At 39.6% G+C, this 15,424-nt stretch overlaps 3 pseudogenes; 2 read left to right on the top strand and 1 right to left on the bottom strand.

Annotated features, from left to right (window-relative positions):
- Positions 1 to 1,527: 1,527 nt before the first annotated feature.
- LOC109460435 (E3 ubiquitin-protein ligase makorin-1) lies at positions 1,528 to 3,927 on the top strand (annotated as a pseudogene).
- Positions 3,928 to 5,073: 1,146 nt separating this feature from the next.
- LOC109460436 (nucleophosmin) lies at positions 5,074 to 6,227 on the bottom strand (annotated as a pseudogene).
- Positions 6,228 to 12,692: 6,465 nt separating this feature from the next.
- On the top strand, positions 12,693 to 13,592 carry LOC109460433 (TBC1 domain family member 12; annotated as a pseudogene).
- The last annotated feature ends 1,832 nt before the right edge of the window (positions 13,593 to 15,424 follow it).

Genomic DNA, 15,424 nt, shown 5'->3' with positions numbered 1-15,424 from the left:
TCAGAGGATGAAGACATTAGCAAAAGGAAAAAGACGCAAATAGTATCCATTACGGGAAGTCCTTAAGAGATCACGTCACTACCTGGCAATCTCATGGAAGGACAAATTTTGGTCCTGGGAACTTGGTGATCCCTAGATGATGATATAGAATCAATGGAAGCCATAGTGAAAACTGTGACAAACATGAGATACATATGCAGAGAAGCGAAAAACTGTCCCCATCACCAAAGCATCCTCCTGTCAGTTCAGTGAACAGGTGATATATATATATATATCTATATATATATATATAGTGCATACTAATGGAAAGGGCCCTCTACGTGTCTAGACAAGGATGTCCACTATGATTGTTATCATTCAGTATGATTTGGGAGTTCTACCCAATGTAACAAGACAAGAAAAAAAATAATAAAAATATGTTAACTAGTGAATATGTAAATATGTGACACGATGTCATTAATGTTGTTAACTTAGAGAACAAATGTAGAACAATATGAATTGTATAATTCCCTTAAAAAACATACAAGTATATAAAGTGTGTAATATATGTGCCATAGAAAACTATTTCCTTTTCAGTAATGGCATGGGAAAAATACACTTACATATTTTATTTTCTATATTTCAGTTATTTGCACTTATAAAGATGTATTAATTTTGTTTATAAAAATGGGAAAACTCTGCCTAACTCTCTATTTCTTTCTTTTAAATATATATGAATACTTCATATAATCATTATCAAGGCAAAAATGTATATTTCTTAACTAAACTGGAGATACCTCTCAACACAGAAATATAAGCAGAAATCTTGAATAAAAGTTCTGTATTTTTTTCTTTATATAAATTTTGGCTTTTATTTTTTTCCTTTATTTTCTTGTCACTATAGGAATATGCACAGCTCTGGAAATTTTCATTATAAGGAGTTAAGCTATAAGTATATGAGATAATACCACAAAGAAATACAGAACATCCACAATAATGAAATTTCAAGCAGCTTCCAAAAATGATGACAAAATATTTTTAATTATATGAGAAATTCTCAATATATAATGGTTTAAAATATCAGAAAACTGAATCATTTACACAGTATGATCCTGGCTATGTTTTAAAATTAATATGTGCATAAAAGGAAAAAGAATAGCCCAAAATGTTAATAGTGATGAGAGAGCAGGTCATATATTTTCTTCTTTATACTTTTTTTCTGTTTCCAAATCAAATTATTTTTGCAGTGAGTGCATGTTACTTTTGTAAATAGGAAAAATTATAAAAAATGTTAAACAACAATAAATACAAATCCAAGTAAATAGAAGCTGTCAGAAATGAAAATGGAATTTATGAGAGTAAAGTTGAGGAAAGAAGAGTGAGGCAATTCTATGCTGATGTGTAAAACTGAAGAGACTCAACTTAGTACAAATGCCTCATTTGATTTATAGAAAATGGTGTCCTGAGATGTGAATTTATTTTTCCAGCATCCAAATCAGGTACTTTCAGATTGTGCTGAGGGAAAAAAAGTGCCGACCAGCTGGAGCAGGACAGCGGTGCTGTGGCAGCAGCCTTCCCCACCCCTATTCCCAGTCACCTCCCCCGTCCCTGGGGTTGGGATGGGAGGGAGGGTGTCGCAGGGGGAGGGGAAGGCGGCAGAGGAGGTGGCTGGACTAAACAGGTCACCTGCAGGTATTTCATGCATGAGGTTTGTAAGGAAGGAAATAACTGTCGCTACTCGCATGACCTCTTTGACAGTCCATACGGTGTAGTGTGCAAGTATTTTCAGCGAGGGTACTGTATTTACGGAGACCGCTGCTGATATGAACACAGCAATCCATTGAAACAGGAAGAAGCAACTGCTACAGCTCTAACTACAAAATCATCCCTTGCTGCTTCCTCAAGTCTCTCATCAGCAGTTGGACAGATTGTTGAAATGTATACAGGCGAGGCTGAGTCAAGAAATTCAAACTTTACAACCGTAGGAGCAGGTTCAGAAGACTGGGTGAATGCCATTGAGTTTGTTCCTGGCCACCCCTGCTGTGGCCAGCCTGCCCCTTCCTGCACTGAAGCACCCCTGCAGGGCTCAGTGACCAAGGAAGAATCAGAGAAAAGTAAAGGGCAGTGGAAACAAAGAAGCAGCTTTGCCCGAATGTATGCCGAATGCAGCAATGGGAGAGTGTCGATGGGGGAGAACTGTGTGTATCTCCATGGAGACGCCTGTGATATGCGTGGGCTGCAAGTCCTCCGCCCAGTGATTGCTGCCCAGAGATCACAGCATATAAAATCTTGCACTAAGCCCATGAGGAGGACGTGGAGCTGTCATCTGCCGTCCAGCGCAGTAAGGACATGGTGTATGGGATCTGAATGGAAGTGGTCTACAGAAAGCCAACCCCAGTGAGCGCTGCTTTGGAATCCTCTCCACTCCAACTGCAACCACACCTGCATCTCAAGTGTATTTGCAAGTGGAGGAGCGCAAAGCTGTTTAAGAGCAAGATCATAAAGTTCTGCCCAGAATGCCGGATCACATCCAACTTTGTCATTCTGAGTGAATACTGGGTGGAGAAGAAAGAAGAGAAGCAGAAACTCATTCAGAAGTACAAGGAGGCCATGAGCAACAGGGTGTGCAGGCATTTTGATAAAGGCCGGGGAGCTGCCCATTTGAAGGGAACTGGTTTTACAACATGAGTACCCCCAGGGCCGTAGAAAGGAGCCACAGGGACAGAAAGTGGGAACAACGAGCAGATACCGGGCCCAATGGAGGAACCACTTCTGGGAGCTCATTGAGGAAACAGAGAACAGCACCCCCTTTGACAATTACAAAAAAGAGGTGGTCACCTTTGAGCTGGGTGAGATGTTGCTTATGCTTTTGGCTGTAGGTGGACAACCTGACAGACTCTGAAGAGGAGTGGGACTTGTTTCATGATGAGCTGGAAGGTGTTTACGACTTGAATCTAGAGCAACTTTGCGTGGTGTGTGAACTGGTCTGCTGAGCCTTAGACAGGAGCTGTCCCCTCTGGTGTGCAGCGGTGCCCGCGTTTCTCTCCTAGGCAGACCTGTCAACTCCAGGTGCTGTGGGAATAATTTTGACCCACAGCCTGTCTTCTCAATTCCTCACCTTTCTCCACAGTGTGTTGTTTTCTCTGTTTAAAAAAATTACAAAAATGAACCTTAAATTAAAAAAAATAAAAGTGCCAAAGATGGAGAATCTTTGGTTTGAGTCCCAGCCTCCATAGGCTCTTCTTCCTCGCTTGACAAAGCTTTAATACTGGAGTATTCCTACATGCCAGCTGAGCAGGCTCCTCTCCACCTTGTCAGCACATATTGGAAAATAAAACTGCGGGCAGCTGACTTACTTATAGGAAGCTAAAACTAAATAAAGAGGTGACAGGGTGGACATGGGAAGTGATGACACGAATACTAAGCACTGGCTTTCAAGACACAAATACTTGTGCTGCATAGAATATCTACAAACCAGGGATGTGACTGTGAACAGACAGAATCCAAAGAAAGTCTCTCCATTGGGGAAACTAAGACAAGATGGCCACACCCTATATAATCACCAACCTCTTGTATACTCAGTGTATTGTGTTTAAAGTAGCATTACCATCTTTCACCTCATTTCCTTTTTATCTCTCTTCTGTTAAATTAGTTAAACAAGGAGGCCATTAGAGGTGGCTCTAATGCCTTGGTGGCCTATTTAAGCAAACCAAAATTTAAGCCTGTAAATACCTCAAGGTTACAAAATTGAAACCTAAGGACAACCAATTACAAACAGCCAAATAAGCTTTAAATTATAGCCAATCAATAATTTCCTTACTTTGTTTCCTCACTTTCTCTGTATAAGTCTTTCTCCTGGCCACTATCAGACAAGTGCTCCTAACCACTCATGTTTGACACTGCCTGATTGGAATGGATAAATGGTCAAATAAACTCTTAAAATTTTAACATGCTTCAGTTTATCTTTTAACACTTCTGTAAACCATTCTTCCATTATCCCAATTCCCAATGCTCAAACATTTTGTCTCCTCCCTCTTAGTCATATCCCACATAAAATTAGTTAACAAACCTTGAAGAGGCTAAATATGCTACATTTCACAAATGTAGTCCCTCATTTCTGTTTCATTGTCACATCCTCTGTTAGAATCTCATTGCCTCTCATATGGGCTCCTGAAATCAACTCTTAAACGTCCCTACTCAAGTGTACGTAATATACTCAGTTGGTCATAACATTATCTTTTATTTTCTCAAAAACCTGTGACTTCCTCTTCCTCAAAGTAGTGTTTTTGTGTGATAATTGTTATATTCTGTATAACAGTGTGATTATATAGTATATAATGTAATTGTTCCATTCCCCACTACTTTGTAAACTACTTGAGGGCAAGGATACACTGAGTTTATCTTTCAGTCCTTCACAACGCTACATGTTTATTAAGAAGTCATAAAAATGCCTGTTTCATATAATAGTGGGTCCTTGGTATAATTATTAACTTAGCTTCCCTCTCCTCTTACCCCAGTGCCAAGAAGCTTCTTCCAAAATCATGCCTTAGGTAAGAGAAATGGGACTGATGCTTCCTCTCTGAACCATAAAAACTACTTCCTAAGCACCTGTTTCCCCTCATATCACCAATCAGTGATGGAAATACATTAATGCACAGTCCATGCAAAATAGACTAAGGTTATCATCCCTTTTTCATAAGTGCTATTTGCTGGTGTTAGTACCTCTGTCTGTGTTGGGCATTAATACCCATGAAGTGTTTTGTTTTTTTTACTTTATTAAAATAACGGAGTTTATTTCACATGTATATTTTTGTCTCCTCACCATTTCCATTTGTCTGACTATCACTACTACTATGTCCTATCATAACATTCCATGCATACTTAAAACCAAGGAAAGGGTGGAGTTCCATCTTTAAAAATTAAACAGGCATTTTGGACAACACATTCTTAGAAATGGAACCTGGACAACATTTATCAGACATGGTAGGGAAAGTTCTCACTCAACATTATAAAAAGGACAGCCAGATATCAACTGTTACAGAAATGAAATAAGATGGAAAAGTTTACCAAATTATTTAAACTATTATATTTTTCTTAAAGAGACTTTCTCCACTGCCGGAGATTTTGAAGAGCCTCCTGGTCAGTGATCTGGAAGCAATTATTCACATAATTAATGAACTTGGTTTCCATTTTGGGAAGAGAACCACCTTTTTCTATACTTGCTTGTATTTTTGCTTTAATGTCTTCTGCAAAATTAGGCCCTTTTGGTGTTTCAGAAGTTTTTTCCTGTTTTTTGAAGGATTCTTGACCTTTTGATCTTGGTGTTAATGGTTTTGAGTCTTCCATTCTGGTTTGATTTTTGTGCATTTTTGGCTGGAGTATCTCGAACAGATTTCTTTCTTTTTTTTTAAATTTATTGGGGTGACAATCGTTAGTAAAATTACATAGTTTTTAGGTGTACAATTCTGTATTACATCATCTATAAATCCCACTGTGTGTTCACCACCCAGAGTCAGTTCTTCTTCCATCACCATATATATGATCCCCCTTGCCCTCATCTCCCACCGCCCACCTCATCACAGGCCTATCACAAGAAACAAGAAAAATCCCAAATAAATAACCTCATGTTACACCTTAAAGAACTAGAAAAAGAAGAACATTCAAACAGATTTCTTTATAGAAGCTTTTTCTTCAGCTTCCTCGCCATCAAGCTCACCGTCATTATCATCCTCCTCCTCCTCTTCCTCATCATCATCATCTTCATCAGCAGCAAGTTTTACTTTTTTCTGTGGAAACTTGCTACCACTTCCAGGGGCAGAACGCTTTCCAGATATACTTAGGAGTTTCACATCCTCCTCCTCATCATCTTCTGACTGTACATCTTCCTCCGTAGCTACTAAGTGCTGTCCATTAATATGCACAGGCCCTGAACCACACTTCAACCGTAAGACCACAGGTGGTGTTATTTCAAAGTCCCCAAGGGAAACTGTTGGCTATACAGACATTTTCAAAGTTGCCAGTGTTACTTTAATTGGACTGCCTTCATAATTCATTCCTCTGCTTCCACAACGTGCAATTCATCCTTTGCTCCAGCCCCTACACTGACCTTTCTTAAAAATAATTGGTACCCATTTTCATCATTATCCACTTTAAAGTGATAATCTTCATTGGCCTTTAGTTCACAACCGAAAAGATAGTTCTGGGGCCTCAGGGGACTCATGACCATCCATGTCCATCGAATCTTCCATGGGGTGGTGACATGCACTTAGGTGGGAGAGAAGATGGACGGAGATAAACGACTACTGCTCGGCTGCATAGACATGCAGGACAGAATCGCACCAGGGCCCCACAAAGTGTTTTCTATTAGGCCCAAGTAGATGCAGCTTCTGCACTTTGATAGACACAAGTTCTTCACTGCAGATAATTATGGGGTGACTCCAGTTATACGGTCACCATTACATAGGACGCTCTGCTTTCTTTCCTGGAGGTTCTTTGCTCTGCCACTAGGAATCTCAGTTCCTCAAACTCTTCTACTACTCCATTGCCAGTGCTCCAATATTCTGCTGTAGAGTTGAACACCTCCCTCTCTGCCCTTGCTCTAGCTATGGTTGGGGGTAAGATTTCCTTTCTGAGTCCCTGGAAGCCCAGCTTTTTCAAATATCCTTATTTCAGAAGGAAGGTCCTGTGTAATAGGATTTTGCTTCTGTCTTACCAGAAACTCACTGCAACCTTTCTCTTGAGGGAAGGGCTGGGATCTTGATCTTTTCTCCAGGTCCGTGGGCTGGGAGACTCAAGAGAATGCTTCAAACAGATTCGTAGTTCTTTGACTTTCAAGCATGTTACCTAGCCAGATTGTTAAATATACTAAATCTTATGATAGTGAGGGTTTTATTCTGATAAGCCTTTGTTTATTAGCCACTAATATGGCTCTAGACTTCCAGAGTACATAAGCCAGTTAGCATAGAATATTTGGTTATGATGATTCTGCCCCCCAGTTTGTTCTTCCTGGCAGACAGACACAATAAGACCCACATGTTTGCTTACTATTTTTCAGGTTATACTAATGAGATGCAATTGAATAGGAAAAGTGGAGCTCTGATCTAGATTAAACAAAAATCAACTCAAGACTGATTTGAAGATGGCAGAACACTAAAAGTGTAGGGATAATATAAATACCTGAAAACAGAAAAAAGCCTCCAGACAAGGCAAGAAATCTCGATATCTACAGACAAAAATAAAAAATAAATGTAAATAAAAATAAATATAATAATAAAGAGTTTAACACCATCAACAAGGAGCAAGTCTGCCAAAGTAACCCTATAGGAACTGTCTGCAATGTGGTGAATGCTTAGTGAATTTTCCAGCACCCCTTAAAGGAGCAGCCACATAGATCCAGCTAGAGCTATATTCTAATTTACTGATCCCTGTCCCCTGGTCACAGCTGACTGGCCCAGGACTAAACATTCCATCCAAGATAGGTCAATCGCAGTCCTTCCTCTAGACTAGTGGTCCTCAGCTGAAGGTGATTTTGTCCCTAGGGGACATTTGGCAATGTCTGGGGACATTTTTGACTGTCATGACTGGCATCTACTAGGGGGAGGTCAGGGATGCTGCTAAACATCTTACAAAGCACAGGACAGCCCCACAACAAAGAATTAGCCTGTCCAAAATGTCAACGGTGCTGAGGTTGCTAAACCTCCCAATTGATGGATCCCTGGTGTGAGCCTTACCCAGACTGTTCCTTACTTATCTATGGTTAAGAATTGGGTGAAAAATATTCTCCTGGCATGCAGTGAAAAGGTGAGAATAGGGAGTTTTAAGTTTTAGTTATTCCAGAAGTAAATAAGTCCTGAATATTACATTCAGCTCAGACAGGTTGGAGAGAGGCAAACAAATCATAGTTCTTGTGAGGGGAATGGCAGTTTAGCTGGATGTAGGAACTCATCAGCTCACATTTCAAACATATTAGAGTAACTCAAAGCTTGTTGCAAATGTGTTCTTAAACTTGGCAGGGACTGTTAGGAAGAATAGGGGTGAACAGAAGATGAACAAAACATTTTTCTGGTCAAGTAATGAACATCAAACATCTCCTGTGTGCAGAGTGGGTGGTGAGGTGTGGCTAACATATGGAAAATGTTTGGCATATAAGACAAAACTTTAAACAGCCACTTTACAGACCCTTCAATCTTCCCTGAAGCTGCCAGAAGCCAAGGCGTTTCTGATAAATAAGGGGGCACTGCTCACATCTTTTAACATGGTTCTGAGTCAGTACTATGTATGCCAGCTGTCAACAAGATGGCTCTGAGCAAATGAGGAGAATTAACATAAGTCACTGACCCCTTTCAGTGTGTTATGCCGCCATCCATCCTTATGGCTCTATATGAGCATTTTAGCCAAAATAAAACAAAACAAAACAAAAAACCCCAGCTGCCTATGTCACACCTCTTCCTTGCTGTACCTCTTCCGTCCAAAAATTGTGCTATTTGGCCCACAATTAGGGGCTATCTAACATGCTATGCCCCCCAAGAAAGGAAGGGTCTTGTCAGGTATTACTTCCTGGATGGCTTTGCCATGATTAGAGGAACTAGGTTGTCTTTGAGTTCAGTGGTTGTTCTCCCCCCACACTCAGCCCCCATGGCTGTAAGAGACCGCCACCCTGTGAAACAAATCACCTTTGGGCAAAATTACAATGGAATTTGGGTTTGTTCTCATCCTGTGGATGCCTCAGGTTTCCAGTATATTGTTCCTTTGGGCCACACTGTTATAAAACAAACAAATAAGCAAGTGAGAAAACAGAAAACCCAAGAAGGGACAGCTCCTGCTTCAGGTCTTTTTTAGGTGTATCATTTACTTATTGCCTCTGGAACTTCTGGGAAGCTCTTTTGTTGGAGGGTGGTCATAAACATGTGCTTAACCTACAGCTTGTTTCACACTCTGGGAAAAGGAAACACTACCATCATATCTTCACTAGTCTGTATCCGCTTGTGAACAAGACCAAGGGCTACTGTGGTGGGTATTGAAAATCGATTGACAGAGTTGGTGATTTTAAGCAATACTATTTTGGACTGAGGAAAGTATAAGTGTAGCCCCACCCTGGGCTACACTGTTCTGTCTTGTCCTGTTTACTAGGGTGCAGAAAAAGCTGATGTTCACACGCCTCTGCTTGTGTATTGCCCAGCACTGTACAGAAAATGCAACAGTCCTTAGCAGGGGTTTGGGGTCCAGTGGAAATGGAGTGACCAACTCATCCTGTTCTGGCCAGGACTGTCCCTATTTTCACACCAAAAATCTCGTGTTCCAAGAAACCCTTCAGTCTCAGGCAAATCAGGGATGGTTGGTCACCTTAAATAGAACTGAATATGGCTCTGGTTAAAGTGTATGGGACTAGCAAGATAGATGAAGTCTAGTATTTTAGAAAAACTTTCACATAACTTTGGTGAATATGTTCATCTGCAACCTGTGCTATAAAAATGAGGTTTCCAATTTCTAAACCATGAAGTGCTATATAGTGAGGAAGGATTACAAAAATAGGATTTTGAGTTAAATGACTATGAGATTCATTCAACAAATATTGAGTACTTACTCCTTTTCACGAAGATGGAGCTGAAAGCAAAGAAGGAAGCCCCTGCTCCTCCCTAAGTGAAAGCAAAGCCAAAGCCAAAGCAAAGGCTTTGAAGGCAAAGAAAGCAGTACTGAAAGGCATCCACAGCCACAAAAATAAAAAAATATCTGCATGTCACCCACCTTCCAATAAAATAGCCCAAGGCACTTCCGCTCTGAGGCAGCCCAAATATCCTCAAAAGAGCGCCTCCAGGAGAAATAAACTTGACCACTCTGCCATCATCAAATTCCCCTAACTACTGAGTCAGCCATGAAGAACATAGAAGACAACAATACACGTGTGCTCATTGTGGATGCCAAGGCCCAACAAGCACCAGATCAAACAGGCTGTGAAGAGGCTCTATGACATTGACGTGGCCAAGGTCAACACCCTGATCAGGCCTGATGGAGAGAAGAGGGCATATGTTCAACTTGCTCCTGACTATGATGCTTTGGATGTTGCCAGCAAAATTGGGATCATCTAAATTGAGTCCAGCTGGCTAATTCTAAATATGAAAATTTTTCACTGTAAAAAAAATGTATTGAGTACTTACTGTAGGCCAGCACTTTTCTATGTATTAGAAATAGAGTAACGAGGAGAAAAAAGTCCTTATTTTCAGAGAACAAATTTTCAGGAGTATAATCAGAGGCAGGCTGGCATGCTTCTTCTGAGTGAATTGTTGGATAAGTGCTCACAACGGTCAGCCCTTCCCAATACCATTTTGGTGAGGATATCTGGGAAACCCAATAGCAAGATATTTTTTTGATATATGCTACTATTTTCTAATCTTTATTGCAAATGCTATAAAAAAAATTACACATGCATGTCTGTCTGTATATATATATATATATTTACAAATTATATGCATGTCCTATACTGTACTAATATATTAAACACATACACAAAAATAGAAAGGAAGAAAGGCTTCCCTGAGTCACCCCTGAGATGTGTGCATCCAACTTTAGAGATGGCTAATAAATCCTGTGCCAACTCATGGATGATTAAGTGGTCATGGCTCTCTGCAAGCATGCAAAGGATCCACCTGTGCTGCTCAGACCACCTACATCTTCATGTACCAGTTTTACCATACTATGTGCCGTCCTGGGTCTTTATAACTTGCTTGACCATCTGAGGTTCTCCTTGAGGAAAATATGACCCCCTTCTACCTGCATGAAGGTTTATATGGTATTAATTTAAGCAAGCTTATAAAACCCCAAGTCACAGTACTTCAGCAGTATCTCTCTCTTGTCTGTGAGAGTTAGAATATAAGGGTCTTAAATTTGTATTTCTCCCCCGGGGTATACACAGCCTTTTAAGAGGAGCCGAATGACCAAGACAATGCTTGTTAAGAATTTCCAGGCCACCTCAAAGCGTAGAACAGAAAAAAAAAACCACACCAAGTGGCTTCTAAACAGGGCAGCCACCATAAATCTTCTAGAAATTTCCTCCACTAGGTTGCTTGAAAAGTCACCAAACTGGGCTGCCTCAAGTCTCTGATAACATTTTTGTTTGAAAGTGGCTGATGCAAAAACTCAAGGCACATGTGATCAGCCATTAAATGGTGGTATAGTTCCATGTGGGCATTAAAAGATAATTTTCAAAAGCAGGTAAAATCATGACTCTCATACAGATATAATAAGCATATTGAAGAATTTATTTAACTCATTCGTGATGAAACTAGTGAAGTGTTACAACCAGGTCAAAGGAGACTCCTCAGAACAGACACAGGTACAGGTCAGGGCTATTGAAATGAATGTGCAAATAGAGTCCAAATTGGTTTTTCAGTTGTTTTTCCCCTGGACAGAATTTGTTTGCATGTTTATGGGCAAGAATTATTTAGCAGTGCTGTCAGTTATCTATAGTTTACAGAATCACAATCAGACAACCCAGGTGTGCTTTAGAATGACAACACGTAATTTTCCATTTAAGCACAAATTTTACGCTACAGTTTCCCCACCTTTGATCAAAAAGAATCTCAGAGATTCTTGATCACAAAATGAGTCTGGCCTCACAGATTTGGCTGATTATTTACATAGGTGCAACAAACATGTTAATTTACCATAAATGCCATCTTTATGTTTGCTCTGCTGGAAGTTTCCATAACGAATCTCAGATTGGATTACTCTCTGTCCTGAGGCTAAAAAACTCTATCCACCAGATTTCATCTGCAGTAGCTATACATTTTGTGTGACCTCCTCGCTTCTCAAAGTTCTCTAAACATCTCTAGCTCTTGGCCTGCCATGGAAGTGACCTCCCTTACCGGCTCTAAAGCTGGGCCCTGAAAGCCAGGTACCAGTAGGGTTTTCTCAGCACTGTCTCCATTGAGTCAATCTTAATTCCCTAAAAGTGACTGACTGGTCAGGCACCGGAAACAGCTTTTCCAGGTTGGCAGGGAGGTTCCTCCCTCAGCCTTGTGGTCATATCCACCTGGTGGGGCCTGGCAACAAGGCAGCTGCTGGCATGGTCAGCCTGTTCTCAAAGTGGCTGCCTGATGGTGGCAGACACCAAAGACCTTAGACTCGGAGCAGCAGGGGCTCAGACGTATGATCCCCTCTCCCAACTTTCAGAGTGCCCCTCCACCTGTCCCTGCTTATCTGAAAACTTTTCCAAAAAGGACAAAAGGAGCTCAGATCAATTGTCCGTAGTGCCCCGATTGGAAATTATTTGGTAAAGTCCCTCCTGGAAGCTTCTTCAGAAAAGCTTCCAAAAATCATTCAGCAGAAATACGAAGCACGAACAGGGAGGACTTGTGAACCACTGTTTCAGTCGTCAAGACAAGAATTTTGAATTTGAGCCACTTTTGTTCACCAGTATGATTCATGAATATGGGCAATCATATGATTCACAGTTGCTTTTGTGTCCTGTTTAAGATTTCTTTGTCCACTCCAAGGAAATCTTCCTGCCACATTTGTGGAAGAAGCTTTACCTCATCAACAAGAACATTATTCTTTGAGCTGAGTCTCAAACTTGAGAAATCAAAGCAGTACATTAAAAAAAAATTAAGCAAGAAGAAAATATTGCAAATGCAATGGTAATTTGTACCATTGAAATATTTCCCAATTGGAAGTAATACATAGTATGTAGGAAGAAGTTTGGAGAATTGAGGTGCAGTGATTGCCCTCTAGTGTTCATGGTAAAGTTTGGAGTCTCACTGTGGGATGTGAACTAATACCATTTCTGAACTTTGAATATTCCTCCGCAAAGGAAAGGAAAAGCTTCAGTGAAACACATTCTCTCCAGACATATCATTCTCTGTATGTAGGAGGTGTATCTGTTGACGGTCCAGATGCTAGTCTGGAAAAAAGCTGGATGTGACCTATGCATTTCCATCTCTACATCTTTCACAAGGGCGACCCATACCATGACATTTTACACAGCATCTGGGGAACATATTCATGTTACATACCTGATATTGGTTATGTCCGAGGATGTCCTTCATTGAGGCAATGCATATTTTCGTTCTGGAAGAGGCAGATGCCTTCATTGCATTTGGAAAGCTCATGAATAAGTCATACCCGTTGGCCTTTTTGTGTGGATCACAGCAAGATGTTGAACTATTTTCGAACATTTGAAGTATTCTTTGAGGACACTCTCTTCAAACTGTTTCTTCACATCAAGTCGTAGGGTCTTGAATCAGACATACAGTTGACAAACGAATCTTCACACAGTGTCACAGATCAGTACTCTACTTGACCCAGCCTGTGCAGTCTGGGATATACTTTGCAGAGATGGGAGAAATTTTTATTTAGAAGTGGGCTAGGAAATCCTCCAAGTATATGAACATATCTTCCTACAGATAGACTTTATTCATACAGCACAGCTTCTAACTGAGTTGGCAGAGGCTGTCACACCAGAAGAGCTGTTCAGCTGTGTGGCAGCCACTCAGAGGCAGAGGAGCAGCAGTAAATGGACTCAGGTCTTTGTGTCTGTAATGAAGGATATTCAGGAAGGAGTTGAGAATCACAGTACCACTTTGTTTATCTTTGTAATAAACAAACAAATTGAAATGTAAAAAAGTATTTTTGATAATGGTGTTTTGTTTCCTATGTAAGCAGCAAGGAGTAAAGTCAGAGAAATCCAAAAAAGTCAAGAGATGAAAAACAGCTGATTTTGAAATTTGTATTTGAAATAAAGGAAATGAATAACCTATTGACAATATTACTTTAAAAAGTAATTTATAGGGAGAGCCATTTTCCAAAGGAAAAAGTGTAAATGGTTAGTTCATACTCCATAATTTGGGATGAACAGTTGAATGCAATATCATTTTAAAACAGTTCTGGGGGAAAAAAACCAGTGGCTGGTTATACCCAATTCAATAAGCATTATTCTCAAATATGACATTCCAGAGAAGGCCTTGGTTGCATAAACAATTTTCCCAATTATATCTAGTAAGATGGTGAGTAAAGTCTTATTGAACCTATGCAAATAACTATCTTACCATTTAAAAGTAAGATGTTTAATAAGAGGTTCTGACTCGGAGAGGGTGGGTTAGGCAGGGAGCATAGATATCATTTAAGAATTTTTCATTTCAGTGTACAAACCCAGAACCTACTAAATTGTTATGGGTTATGGATAACTTAATAAGAAAGAGAAAGGGCTTTCTTCTATATCCAGGAAGTAGAACATTAAAACAACATCAACAATATTCCAAACAAATAGCTACAATCATCTTTCATGAGTTCATTCAGTCCTATGCAATCAATTCTTGTTTTGCTTGATCTTGGGTTAGTGGTATCATGAACCCATTGGCTTCTTGACTCGAAAGAGTTCTGGAAATCCTGACTGCATCCACTGAAAGCTGTTTAAGTGATATCAGAAGCCTGTACCTAAGATCTGAAGTGTCAATAGTTTGAAGTACCTGGTACAGTCCTTTTCCACAGTCTCTGAGACCATGCTTCTTTGTTGAAGATGTGAACTCTGGCTGGCAGCTGATTGCAGAGCCTTCACAGAAGCTTCTAAGTAATACTAAGACTATCTGTAGATGCCAGAGACTTAAAATGACTGATAATTATTGATCAGGGTTCATAACAAGAATGATGCTACTGACAATGAAATTTGATGATTTCTGTGTCATGAAAAACAAAACTAATCTAAAACAAACACATCTTTAGACACAATGTCTATATGGATAAGAATTAAGGTTATTTTCAAATAAGATGGTGACTATTACATTTGATTTATAATAATGGATGAATATACTTGTTTCAGAGGGAAAATTCTTGAAATGTATAATATTCCTGAGTCATAATGTATACTAAATATACTCAATATACCAAGAATATATCAGGAGTAGATCTTAAACATTTGTGTTTTAATTAAACTCTATAGATAAGTCTGATGTTTATCCCCAAACGAAAACCACCCGCCTAGAAGATGTGAGATTCAAATTAAAATAAGATTCTACCAAAGTAAACATTTTAAACAATAACAAACATTAGTACTGGTAACACCATATTGTTGTTGCCTAACATCAGGCAAAGCACCATCAGAATATTGATAAATAGAAATATTGACAAATCCCCGGGGGCTTTCCCATGAAGCATTCCAGTTTTAAAATATTGATGTTAATAATATTTTACCTATACAAATTTAACTTATGGAAGGCTGAGCATCTTCTGTGGTTTGATGACACTTTTCATAAAACTCATCATTAGTAACATAACAAATAAAACCAGACTATTTCTAACAACTCTCTTTTATAAGGTAAAATAATAAAATTTTGGCTTCTGGGGAGGCAAAAATCAAAAGTTGTCAGGAGATTTGAACACTTAAGATAGGATCATGGTGCCTAAGAAACAATAGTTGGCTCAATTTGAAAGCAACAAGGGAACATCTGAAAATAAG

The sequence above is a fragment of the Rhinolophus sinicus genome, linkage group LG06 (assembly GCF_036562045.2).
Source record: "Rhinolophus sinicus isolate RSC01 linkage group LG06, ASM3656204v1, whole genome shotgun sequence".
NCBI lineage: Eukaryota > Metazoa > Chordata > Mammalia > Chiroptera > Rhinolophidae > Rhinolophus > Rhinolophus sinicus.
Note: the sequence above shows the minus strand (reverse complement) of the source record. Positions and strands in the feature narration are given on the sequence as shown.